General features: G+C 41.4%; 1 long non-coding RNA gene across 2 annotated transcripts in view; it reads right to left on the bottom strand.

Annotated features, from left to right (window-relative positions):
• LOC132020791 (uncharacterized) overlaps positions 1-13,689 on the bottom strand; it is a 36,226-nt gene that overhangs the window by 17,010 nt on the left and 5,527 nt on the right. For both annotated transcript variants that reach the window (XR_009405086.1, XR_009405087.1), the window contains exon 3: positions 648-793. This is a non-coding gene — a long non-coding RNA (uncharacterized LOC132020791). The remainder of the gene's footprint in view (positions 1-647; positions 794-13,689) is intronic.

Raw genomic sequence — 13,689 nt, 5'->3', positions numbered from 1 at the left:
TGTGTTGCCAGGAGCGAGGAGGGGATGGCAGATTAGGAAGACAGAAGTGAAAGAAGAAAGAAAAAAATGTCAGTTGGCAGAAGGCCAGGGAGGCGAACTTTTCAAAACAGGGGAAACTAATATTTTATTTTGAGTGATCTGCTTCAGGGCAACTCCCAGCTCCAATTTTTTACCATAAAATCTTTATGAAGTTTCCTACTTCCATGAGTGGTATCTGAGGTAAATGAGGAGAAGGCATGGTGATATATATTTTGGTTGACTCAGGGCATAGACAAGGGAATAGATAGGGGAGTCAAGAGGATGTGAATCTGAAAATCCTCAGAAGCAGGAAATTAGACCAATAAACAACTAAAAGGATGTGTTCCCCTGGGAATGCTCAGAGATGTCCAGGGGATGCTGTCACTTAGGCTTTGCCAGACAAACAGAACCACTATATGGGATTGACTATAAGGCTTACACCTCGGACAGTTGTGGGAGTTGTTGAGGCATCCTATGGAAGACTATTGCCTCCATGTCGGCTGTGGGCTGGAAGTCTCTGTAGAGCCTCAAGGACCAGCAGTTGGGAAGAAAAACTGGACGTGAAAGGGGGAAAGCAAGGAAAAAACTGAACCCACAATGGCAAAATGAGGCCTTCATCTCTCTCTTACCACCTCCAACCTCGATGACACAGATGACCTGCAGAAGGAGTTGGCACTCTTCACCACGGAGCTGTGCACCCATCTGGCCTAGGACATGGAGAAGCTGAAGGGGCTGATCCAGCAGGAGCAGAGTTGCTGTGAGCTTGACTACTGCTCTGAGGGAACAAGATGAACCAGTAAATTAGTAAAAATGCACCTGAACTCTGAGATCGACACATACCCCATGCCGAACTTCAATAAACAGTGGCTCACTATGGGCTATGGTAAAAAGAATCACTCCCGTTTTCACACAGTTTTCCTGGATCTATGGATCCTCGTGATACAAGAGATAGCACCATACATTAGTCATCAACTTAGAGCATATACCACATCCTGGAAGGCTTTACCATAACTCTACAAGGTGTTGCTATCCAGATGCCATGAACACTAAATCTTCGAAAGGTTTTTCCAACATTCTGTCAAGCCAGAGATTTCAGGGTGATGGGGAACATGGTAAGATCAATGAATTCCATCAGCACGAGTCCATTGCTACACTTCAGCAGCTGTTACATGAGTTCCTTGGTCAGGAGCAATGCTGTGCGGATACCTTGCTGCAAATCACATTATGTAAGTCCACAGATGGTGGTTTTGGCAAAAGCGCTGAGGGCAAGGAAAACAAATCCATAGCTAGGGTGTCTCTTCCAGTGAGAACGAAGCCCTCCTTCTTCCAAGATGGATGTGGTCCAATGCAATCAACTTGCCACCAGGTGGCTGTCTCGTCCTTTGGGGAATGAAGCCATATCAGGGGTTCGAGGTTGGCCTCTGTTGTTGGCAGGCCGGCAAATCAGTCTTCGTAAGTAGAAAACCATGTTGATGAGTCCATCTATAACCTCCATCCCTGACACTATGGCCCTTTTGTCACAAGCCCACTGGGCAAGGAGGGGATGACTGGGGAAAGACCCTGAATGACATCCACAGAGTAGGGCATCTTGTTCATCTAATGATTAAGATCCTCCTCTACTAGGATTGCTTTTTGATAAATAGTCACATGAGACAAACATCTTCATGCGCTATATCCCTTCAGAAAAATCTATCCCTACACCTTCTTGTCACCAGTTTTCCAGCTGTGCTTCTCCTTGGGTAGACCATGTGTAGCTGGGCCCCCAGCCGACACTAAACCAAGTGTGGGTGATGGTTGAATGAGGTCGAAAAAAAATAACCCAGAGACCATAATGGAGACATAGGTTTCCTGGGGGAAATTATATACAGGGTGTCCAGGAGCAACCAAGTAGACAAAGCATCTGCTGCTGGGATCTACGTGCAGCAGATTACGTGTAACCACTTAGCCTAGCAGCTATCTGTAGCCTCTCCCTCCTTGCACAGCTAGCATTCCAAGGAGATCAAGGCTTGCCATCCAGACTCTCTTTCCTACAAAAGAGATGCTCTACCCAGAAATAGACCCTCAACTCTATGGTCAACTAATCTTCGACAAAGCAGGAAAGAATGTCCAATGGAAAAAAGACAGCCTTTTCAATAAATGGTGCTGGGAAAATTGGACAGCCACATGCAGAAAAATGAAATTGGACCATTTCCTTACACCACACACAAAAATAGACTCAAAATGGATGAAGGACCTCAATGTACGAAAGGAATCCATCAAAATCCTTGAGGAGAACACGGGCAGCAACCTTTTCGACCTCTGCCGCAGCAACATCTTCCTAGGAACAACGCAAAAGGCAAGGGAAGCAAGGGAAAAAATGAACTACTGGGATTTCATCAAGATCAAAAGCTTTTGCACAGCAAAGGAAACAGTTAACAAAATCAAAAGACAACTGACAGAATGGGAGAAGATATTTGCAAACGACATATCAGATAAAGGACTAGTGTCCAGAATCTATAAAGAACTTAGCAAACTCAACACCCAAAGAACAAATAATCCAATCAAGAAATGGGCAGAAGACATGAACAGACATTTCTGCAAAGAAGACATCCAGATGGCGAACAGACACATGAAAAAGTGCTCCATATCACTTGGCATCAGGGAAATACAAATCAAAACCACAATGAGATATCACCTCACACCAGTCAGAATGGCTAAAATCAACAAGTCAGGAAATGACAGATGCTGGCGAGGATGCGGAGAAAGGGGAACCCTCCTACACTGTTGGTGGGAATGCAAGCTGGTGCAGCCACTCTGGAAAACAGCATGGAGGTTCCTCAAAATGTTGAAAATAGAACTGCCCTATGACCCAGCAATTGCACTATTGGGTATTTACCCTAAAGATACAAATGTAGTGATCCAAAGGGACACATGCACCCGAATGTTTATAGCAGCAATGTCCACAATAGCCAAACTATGGAAAGAACCTAGATGTCCATCAACAGATGAATGGATCAAGAAGATGTGGTATATATACACAATGGAATACTATGCAGCCATCAAAAGAAATGAAATCTTGCCATTTGCGACAACATGGATGGAACTAGAGCGTATCATGCTTAGCGAAATAAGTCAAGCAGAGAAAGACAACTATCATATGATCTCCCTGATATGAGGAAGTGGTGATGCAACATGGAGGCTTAAGTGGGTAGAAGAATAAATGAAACAAGATGGGATTGGGAGGGAGACAAACCATAAGTGACTCTTAATCTCACAAAACAAACTGAGGGTTGCCGGGGGGAGGGGGTTTGGGAGAAGGGGGTGGGATTATGGACTTTGGGGAGGGTATTTGATTTGGTGAGTGCTGTGAAGTGTGTAAACCTGGTGATTCACAGACCTGTACCCCTGGGGATAAAAATATATGTTTATAAAAAATAAAAAATTAAAAAAAAAAAAAAGAGATGCTCTAGGTTGGCCACCTCCAGGGCCCCTAACCTTGAATCCCAAGCAACATGTTCTGCCTGATGGGGATATAGAGGGAGGACAGGATGTCTACATTCTCAAGAGAGTGATTAGCATGGACATTCAGGGTGTGCTTGTACAAGCAAGTTTTCCAGCACATACCATACAGACCCAAATATTCAGTCACTGGCCATCTAGTCAAACCACTAGCCATAGTTTATGAATTAATATAGACCCCTATCTTGGGTCATCTCTTCTTCCAGGAAAAATGAATAACTAGATGTATTCTTTGAAGTACTGAACAATACTACTGTACAATATCCTTCATTACTATAATTCAGAGTTGCTTCAGAGTGGTGAGCTATCTGCTTTCTGGATGAACCAGCATATCATGCAGACCAAAAAAACGAGGCATGAATTTTTTTCTTCCTCTGTCAACCGTAGTCATAGGGAACACCCCAGAAAGCTGTATGTATGATTCAGGAAAGAGGAAACAAGACAGCAAAGAAAAGGTCCATAGATATCTGAGCCACCTGCTCATTCAACTTTCTAAGCAGTCATGATCTGCATATGCTATTCTAAATGCCAACTTTATGGTTTGGTGGGCCAGCCAACACCAGGTTTATAACAGGCAGCTCGTGTTCACTTGGTGGCCCATGGCCAAGTGTTGAGTCTCAACAAAGGTCCAGTAGTAAGCCAAAAGCTGTTTCTCAAAAGAAGAATAACCATCTACAAAGTATGGCAGCGCTTTGCTCCAAAATTCTAAAGGAGGTATGCAGTATAATTCACCTGCCAGGGCCTGCCAAGTCTCCATACACATCTACACAGACACTTCAAGTAGCATCAGATCTACTGGGTCACATGACGGAACACGTTCTACAGCAAACTGGACCTGTTGCAGAGCATTCTCTTCTTCTGAACCATATTTTGACCCATTTCTGTGACCACCCAAATATACACATGATATACAATCACTTCTATTTTTTCTCCACAAGTTTATAACTTAAGTAAGAAAAGGGGCTATTTGTTGTCTGTTCCTCAAATACTCTAACACATGTGGGGACTCTAGCTATCCTTATTGAAATATTTAAGGAAAGGGTAGCCCCCTAAGGCTGGCCTTCCTCAGGCCACTGGTGACTGACATGTGACTGACAGATAGGACATATAGGTCCCAAAAATGAAGGAAGGGGCCAAAAGGTAATGACTAGAAGACCACTCCTCTGACATCAGAACAATTTGCTACAAAGCAAAAAATTCAGTTAATCATCTCTTCAGTTTTTTCCACTGCGCTAAGCACACAGTTTGACTGATGGACCAGTCATTTTGGCCCTACAGACTGTAAATAACAACTCTAAGTCTCCATGAAAAGGGAGGCCTTCAGTGAAACAGGGGATAATTTTGACTATGTGAACCTTATAGTTCCAAACTACTTGCTTCTTATCATATTTACTTTGTATTTTTTTAGGCCAAACTGAACAAAAATGCTAATTTAGCCCAGTTTGAAAAACAAAGAAGACAGAGATTTCACTTGAAATGGGATCGTTCTTATTCTTGCCATCTCCACCTCGGACATAGATATTTAATATTTAAATGTTATTCCCTGTGAGACCTGGACTTTCAGCATTTTGTGGCTATGACAGAATTCAAATTTCAGATTCTACCTTGTGTGAAAATATCATTTCAAAGTGTGTGCCCCAGGAGAATAATAATAAAGTTGAGTGTTGGCATTTTTTAAAATGAACCTTTTGCAGAGGTCTCTTAAAATATTGCTTATTCTCTCTTCTTCCTAGACACCAGCAGGTAAGCCATGATGCCTTTCATTTCCCCCAAGTTCAGTCTGAATCAGTTACCAAATTACTTATTGTAAGCAGAATGAGTTAACTGCAAAATGAAGTAAGATTATTGTGTCTGCGTTTAATACATTAATTATAATATATTATAATAGGCTAACCCTGCCCTTTTATTCTAATTTAAAATGTTACATTAATTGTCTCTAATTATAATTTGACTATTAAAAGCACGTCTGTTGTTTTCCTTTGTTATTAGTATAATCCTGAAAACACCTGCCGACAATCTACTAAATACTAAGGTTGCAGTGATTAATGGTAGCAAATCCTATGAAATCACTTTTTATCCTCAAGCAGTCTGAATAAATTGGGCCGTTAAAATATCTTAGCTTAAATGCTACATTGCTCTGGCATGTTTCATAAGGTTGCATCAATTGTCACTTTGCATCCCATAATTCACTCAGCATGACAAATGCAGGATGCAGGATTTAACCGTGTAGTGTTCATTACTGACTTGGTCTGGCAAGGCTTAGTGGGGGAGCATGTCCTCCACAAAAACATTAATAAAATTAGGGAAACAATAGTTTTAAGATTTCCTTATTTTATATTTCCTTTTTAAAAAAAGTGGGGGGGGGGGACAAACCATAAGAGACTCTTAAAAATAAAGAACAAACTGAGGTTTGATGGAGGCAAGCGGGTGGGCGATGGGCTAGATGGGGGATGGGTATTAAAGAGGACACTTGTTATGATGAGCACTGGGTGTTGTAGGTAAGTGACGAGTCCCTGAATTCCACTCCCGAAACCAATATTGCACTGCATATTGACTAACTAGAATTTAAATTAAAATTTGAAGAAAAAAGATTTTTTTTAAAGATCATTTTCTTGTTTGGATCCTTCCAGACTTTTTCCATAGTGTCTATGGAATAGTATTCCAAAGACCTCCTGAAAGAGAACGACTTTAAGCAAATACACACTGTAAGCTCTATATTTTGACATATGCCAGAATGACTATCTAATTTCTGCGTTAATTAGAGTCAGTTCTTTTGCTGTGCACTATTTATATGACCGAAAAGGTGATTAACAGAAAGGTAGAAACATTGAGGAAAGCATTATTGGGTTTCTATTGAGCTTTTTGTTTCCTGAGTTTGTTATGGTCTGTTTTTATGAGTTAAGACCTTCTGCCTTAATTGGATCTATTAAGAGAATAGATTCAAAAAATTCAAATTCAAATTCAAATTTAAAAAAAAATCTGAATTTTACATCAGGAAGCCAGAATTGGCAAGTATGTTAAGGCCTTCTACTGTGCCATTGGCATATGTGGCAACGAGAGATTCCCCCAAACTTCAAGGTAAGTCTGAACATGAAATTGCAATCAATCAACCAATAAAATAAAAGTTCAATAGCTAAAATAAATTGTCAGAAAAGGTAACCCACCTTAACCAGTATTCTGAAACAAATGGCTGAGAAATTTGAGTACACCCAAATTCTAGTCATAATTTCAGAAGCAGGGAACTGTTAAAATTACTGTATTATAAATCTGAAAATAATGTAACCCTGCATGTTAACTAACTGGAATTAAGATAAAGACTTCAAATAAAAAATAAATAAGCAAATAAATTAAAAGTTTAAAAAATTATTTATACCAAAAATATACCAGAAACCTACGATTCTATTTGCAGCACAATCAGTTGGATGGTGAAAGAAAATGTTAGTGGAAGAATGAGCCTGATGCTCAGAGAAAGCAAAGGACCAGACCCATACAGACACTTCCCTCAGAGTCAAGATGGATTCATCAGGATCTCATGATTCAAAGACATCAGAAGCCAGAATCACCCAACCACCTCCCAGGCTCCAATTCCATTCTAGTACCACCTCCAGAGTATAATTTGTCTTCCCAGGTAAATTTTCAGCAGAAATACTGTTAAGCCATAGAGATAACATTCCAGTCCCCTTGGCATTCATTTATTCAATAAACAGTAATTGAGCAACTTCTGTGTATCAAACATCTTGCCAAGAACTGGGAGATATGGTAGTGAACTACTGCCCTGTCGATGAGAAGTCTAGCCAGAGAGCAGACATTAAATAAATTAACATACAAAGAAATGTATAGGGACAGCTGAGTGGCTCAGTTGGTTAAGTTTCTGCTTTCGGCTCATGACCCCAGGGTGCTGGGATCGAGTTCCGCATCTGGCTCCTTCCTCAGCAGGGAGTCGGCTCCTTCCTCAGCAAGAAGTCTGCTCCTCCCTCTGCCTCTGCCTGCTACTCCCCGTGCTTGTGCCCTCTGTCTCTCTCTCTCTCTCTCTGACAAATAAATAAATAAAATCTTAAAAAATATATATATAAAATTATACATTTTATTAAGTGTTACAAAGAAAGGATAAGAAACAATAACTAGAAGGACATAATTTGATCTGAAGGTCAGGAAGTCCTTCTGTGCAGAAGAGATGTTTAATTGATATTTGAAACATGCAGTAACCTGGCAAAGGGTAGGAACACCACCCACAGAGGGACCAACAGGCCTGAGGTCCTGGAGGCAAGAAGGGGTTGGAGTATGTGAGGATTTCCATCCAAGAAAACACCAGTGTGAATAAGGTAAAGGGGGATGGAGGGGCGTGGTGCCAAAGACAAAGCTGGAGAGGGAGAGAGGGCTCAGACCCTCAGACCAGGCAGGGCCAAACTCCTTAGAATTTGGACTTCATTCTGATAGTAGCCAGACCCAGAAGGATTCCAAGCTTGAGAGGAACATGATCTAAATGATATTCCTTAAAGATCACTCCAGTCATCCTATGGAGCAAGAACTAGAAGGGATTGAGAGTGATGGTGGGGAAACAAGTTGGGAGCTCCTGTGGAAATCCAGACAAGAGATGCACACTGTGACTAGGATGCAGCAAGTCCTCGTGAATTATAAATTACTAAAGTGGCATTCAATTTAACCATCAGTCTCTTCTTATTTTGGCCACAGGGTTTCCATGCTCGGCTCTGGCTACAATGCCAAAATATAGATTCCACATGACACCTGGTTGATAGCTGCCCTCTGGCTCTGCTTCCCCAGACTGCGTCTGGGTCACCAGCTGGGCTCCTCCTTGGATGCCATCCTTATCTCCTCTCACCCCACATGCAACATTTGAACAGGACAAGTCCTTCAGTAATGAACCTTGGGAACAAGGATGTATAAAGAACCTGAATTAGAGAGTTTGCCACTTGGTCTTCCTATGGTGAACAATGGCCCCCCTTTGTAGCTATAACAAATGACTAGGGTCAATGTTAAGAGCTCAAGAGCTCCATCTCCATTAGAAAATCAGTCATTCTTGACTGATAATAGCAGTTTCTGAGCACTCAGCATGTGCCAAACCTATTCTAAGCACTTTACTTGAATCCACCCATCTCCATGCATTTAAACATTGGAATGTTCCAGGACTCAGCCCTCATCCTCTACTCTATCTGGACTCACTCCTTAAGTGAGCTCATCCATTTCCATGGTCTCAATGCCATCTATAGACTGACAACTCCCAAGTTTCTGTCGCCTCTCGCTCTTGAACTCCAAATTGCTATACAGCTGTGTCCTCAACATCTCCACTAGGCTGGCCAGTTGTTATCCACCTTCCCGAACTGAACTCCTGATTCCTCCCTTCCAAAAGTAAAACATTTCCTATAGCATTCCCCACCTAAGTAAAAGGCAATCCATTTTTCCTATTGGAAATCTCTTGTGGAGAGAGAAGATGAGGTCTACCTTTGCTCTCTTGTTCCATCTCCTCACCAGGCTGGGCACACAAGGCAGATAAAGGTGGAGAAAAGGCCATATGATGGGTATTCCTGTCTTTGGAGGCTGGTACGTTCTGATGGGCAGCACACATTGCTGTGTCTTTCTTTTAGGAGGCATATTTGGGGTCTTCCACTCCATCTGCTCCAACAGCAGTTTCTGGAAGTAGACCTCACAAAGACTCTCCCTATTGAAGGTATCTCATCTTCTTAGGTAGTGACCCCACCTTCTATAGAGTTCTCTCTAGCCCAAAGGATACCCTCTTGTCAAACTCGTGCTGCTCCCATTTTAGTACTTTATCCTTGCTCTGTGGTCAGGGGCATCTCCAGCCAATCTCTCCTTTTACATTTACCAAAGAGAGCCAAGCACCTATTTCTGAGTCTCACAAATTCAGAGAACATGTCACATCTCAGGGCAGTCCTCCTGAATCCCCCTTTCCTTGACTTGAAGCAGGTGGGGGAAAGGGGAGAAATGGAGAGAATGTGGACAGCTCTCTCTAAAGAGATTCTCTTGCACCAATCCCTTTTCTCATCATTCACTTCTGTTTTAATATAGAGTCTGGGGGCACCTGGGTGGCTCAGTTGGTAAAGCGTCTGCCTTTGGCTCAGAACATGATCCCAAAATGCCAGAATCGAACCCTGCATCGGGATCCCTGCTCAGCAGAGAGACTTCCCCTACCCCTCACCCTACTTGTGCTCTCTCCCTCTCTCTACTGTTTGCTCTCTCTCTCTCTCTCAAATAAATAAACAAAATCTTTAAAAATAAAAAAACGTCTGAAGGTGGGCTACGTAAGACTTTTGGGCCACTTATTAATACATCCTATATAGATACTCTTTCATAGAATATCTCCACTTCCAGAAAATTTTCTCATCTCTGCTTCTCTCTCACTCTCTCTCTCTCAATCTATACTGTCCAATACAATAGCCACAAGCCACATGTAGCTATTTTAATTAAAATTAATAAAATTTAAAATTCAGTTTCTTGGTTGCCCTAGCCACATTTCATCGCAAAAAGTTCTGTTAGATGGCCCTGCTCCAGATCCTGAGCTTGCGTGACTTCCCTCTAACATGGCTTCTGCAGATTGTCCATAACCCAACATGGCTGCTAAACCCCAAGTCTGTGGGACTTTTCTCTAAAGAACAGCCCCTCAAATGCCAACAGGCAACAGGCACTGAATATCAAGGAGCAAATAAGGTCAAGTGTAAAGAACAACAGCTGTGGAAGTTAGAGAGTATCCACCATGTTTAAGGGGTAGGGACCCAGCACCAGCCGTTGTTGCCATGTGAAAATGTGAACCCAGCAATGCTGGCCCTTTCAAATTCCAACTGTAGCTAAAAATACAGAGATTTATATAAAATCCTAATGATTAAAATTAAAATAGTTTTTTTTTTCCTAGTTATATGTGCTCATTTTAAAATAGTCAAGAGACACATAAATCTATGTGGAATAATACCTATCACCTGAAATGCCATTACTCGGTACTGACCACCACTAACATTAGGTGACCATATTGTTATGCACCAGCCCCTCCTTATACCTATGCACAAGCAAGTGTAATTATACCTAAGTGGAACGTTATACATGCTACTTTTTCTCATGGGCAATATTTTGTGATTTTTCCCCTTGTCTTTCCCATGCTTCTTTTTTGATTTTTCACTCTTGGTTCGGCCAAACAAAAAGGTCCAGCTCAAAAATCGTCAATTTGTAATTTTTTACCTTTCACATACCCTAACTCTTTTCATATTCTGTTTCTTGGCTTACATTTTCTAGAGGAAAAAAAATCTAATATTCTGCTGTGCAAACCACTGACCAGCCTACCACTAGTTTAATCAGTTGGAAGGAGACCTGAGTCCTACTCCTTAACATGCACTAGGGATGGAGGTAGCACCCAGCTTCTTCAGCTCTCAGGGCAGCTGAAAGCTGAAGAAGACTCAAAAATATTTCTGCTGCATACTGAGTAGTCTAGCACAGGAATTAAAAGCAAAATTTCTGAGCAAAACTAGATTTAAATTCTGAATTCACTACCTTACTGTGTGACCTTGAGCCACCTACTTAACCTCTCTGTGCTGAATTTTCCCTATCTCAGAATTAAGAATCATAATAGTACCTAATTCTTAGGGTTGATCTGAAGATATAAGTGTTAAAGGCTTAGAACACTATTTGGCCAATGGTAAATATTAAATAAATGTTAGCTAATGATAATTTTTGGTTATTTTTCCCCTAATCTGAAGAGTGTACAGTTGTCAGAGCTTCCATTCAACAGGAACACTGAAGAGAAAGGCTCTTTTCTACATGATAGGTATTTCTATAATTCAACAAGAATTTTTTTATATTTTAGGAAATCATAACATCCAAAATATCTACTGTGCTTCTGTTTTCAGTGGTTTCAGACTAAACAAGTTTCTATCATTCATTTATAAGACCTTTAAAGAATGAGCTTTCCTCTCTCTCCCTTTCTTGACCATTGTGGTGTGTGCAGTTGGCACTGCTCCTCACCATGTCTTCTCACAGACTTTCAGGATCAAGTGATTCTTGGCCAAGAAACAAAAGCAGAACCATCCCACTCCCCCAATGATCTCACTCCCCCAATCATCCCACTCCCTCTCTCCAATGAGAGGAGACACTGGAAAAGAATGAAGCCGGGTCAATAAGGAATTATACATGAGATGCCACACATATGTCTGCTGTATCAAGGTCACCAACGTCTTACCATATCATGCTGAAAACACCACTACTTTCTGAACAACTGGACATGTTCTACTGGGAAATTGATTTTTCTCTTGTTTCTATGCTTCTGTACTAGTAGACTGGTTCACTAGTAACTATGTGAAACTTTGGAGTGCCTGGGTGGCTCAGTCAAGTGAGCAACCAACTCTTGGTTTCACTCAGGTCTTATGAGTCATGAGGTCGAGCCCCATGATGGGCTCCACATTCAGAGGGGAGTCTGCTTGAAAATTATCTCCCTCTGTCCCACCCCCGACTCACACACATATACACTCTCCCTCTCACTCTCTCTAATAAATTAATAAATCTTTTTAAAAAAATAACTTGTGAAACTTTTGTTGGGGAGGGAGAAGGAATAAGTTTCATTCAAAAATGGAGACCTGCTTCTCATCTTCAAAGAATCTTCAACCTAGTAGAGGAAGTTAAATACATCACCAATCACTATAATACAAGGAGAAAATAATAGGGTCATAAAAAGGGAGTAAGTAGGCCCTTAAATTATTGCAGAAACTTTGGCCACATGGTCCCCCTTTGTTTTGGAATTTAATCCAGCTGCTCTCTTCAGCAAATTACAGATAAATGGTGTTGTATAGACTATGTCTTGGGAATAAAATTTTCACACTGTGTATTGGTCAGAAAAGGCAGTGTATGTTGTAGTGACAAATAAGCCAAAAGTTGAATTAGAAGAATGTTTACTTCTTGCTCATCATAAATTGACAGGCTGCTCCACTTATCATAGCTGCTGAAGAGTCCAGGCTAATGTGAGCTCCACCTCAACACATGCATCCACCATAGTAAAAGGTAATTTGTTGGTTTGGGGTTTTGTGGGTTTTTTTAAACATGTCCAGTTATGTTTCTTAGCATTTCTGCCTAGAAGAAACACTCTTCATTTCTGCTCACATTTTATTTACCAAAGCAAGTCACATAGCCTCACCAAGTTCACCAGGTGAAGGATGTCTAGTCTTCTCACCAGAAGGACCCCTGCATGCTTGTAAGCAGTAATCAGTCTCACCACTCTCTGACCCAAATATGCACACACACACACACACACACACACACACACACACACAAAGTATCTTTTTTTTCTGGGACTGATCTCAACTCCCTCTGTATCCTAACTCCCAGTGATGTGCAAGAATCCTGTTCAGGATTTCCCTCCTGACCTTTGATTACTTCTAACCCCCATTCCCTAAAGCTTTCAAATGTAATGGGAGAAGTTGGATCAAGGCCCTCAGACCAGTCCTTTGCCTTGTCCTCTCCCAATGCCCTGTTCTTCCTGAGCTCTAAGCTCAGGCTTCCAAATTTGAGAGGTTTGTTATTTAAAGGAAAGCTTTGGCTACCCTACAACCCAGCAATTGCACTACTTGGTATTTATCCTAAAGATACAAAGGTAGTGATCCAGAGGGGCACGTGTACCCAAATGTTTATAGGAACAATGTCCACAATAGCCAAACTATGGAAAGAACCTAGATGTCCATCAACAGATGAATGGGTAAAGAATATGTGGTATATATACACAATGGAATACTATGCAGCCATCAAAAGAAATGAAATCTTGTCATTTGCAACAACATGGATGGAACTAGAGGGTATTATGCTTAGCAAAATAGATCAATCAAAGAAAGACAATTATCATATGATCTCCCTGATGAGGAAGTTGAGAGGCAACGTGGGGGGTTGGAGGTAGGAAAGGAATAAATGAAACAAGATGGGATCAGGAGGGAGACAAACCCTCCTGAGAGGGTTTAGCATTAAGAGACTCTTAATTTCACAAAACAAACTGAGGGTTGCTGGGGGGAGCCGGTAGGGAGAGGGTGGTGGAGTTATGGACCTTGGGTAGGGTATGTATTATGGTGAGTGCTGTAAAGGGTATAAACCTGGCGATTCACAGACCTGTACCCCTGGGGCTAATAATACATTATGTGTTAATAATACATTAATGTTAATAATACATTATGT

Source organism: Mustela nigripes, chromosome 6, assembly GCF_022355385.1.
Source record: "Mustela nigripes isolate SB6536 chromosome 6, MUSNIG.SB6536, whole genome shotgun sequence".
In the NCBI taxonomy this organism is placed as follows: Eukaryota; Metazoa; Chordata; class Mammalia; order Carnivora; family Mustelidae; genus Mustela; species Mustela nigripes.
Note: the sequence above shows the minus strand (reverse complement) of the source record. Positions and strands in the feature narration are given on the sequence as shown.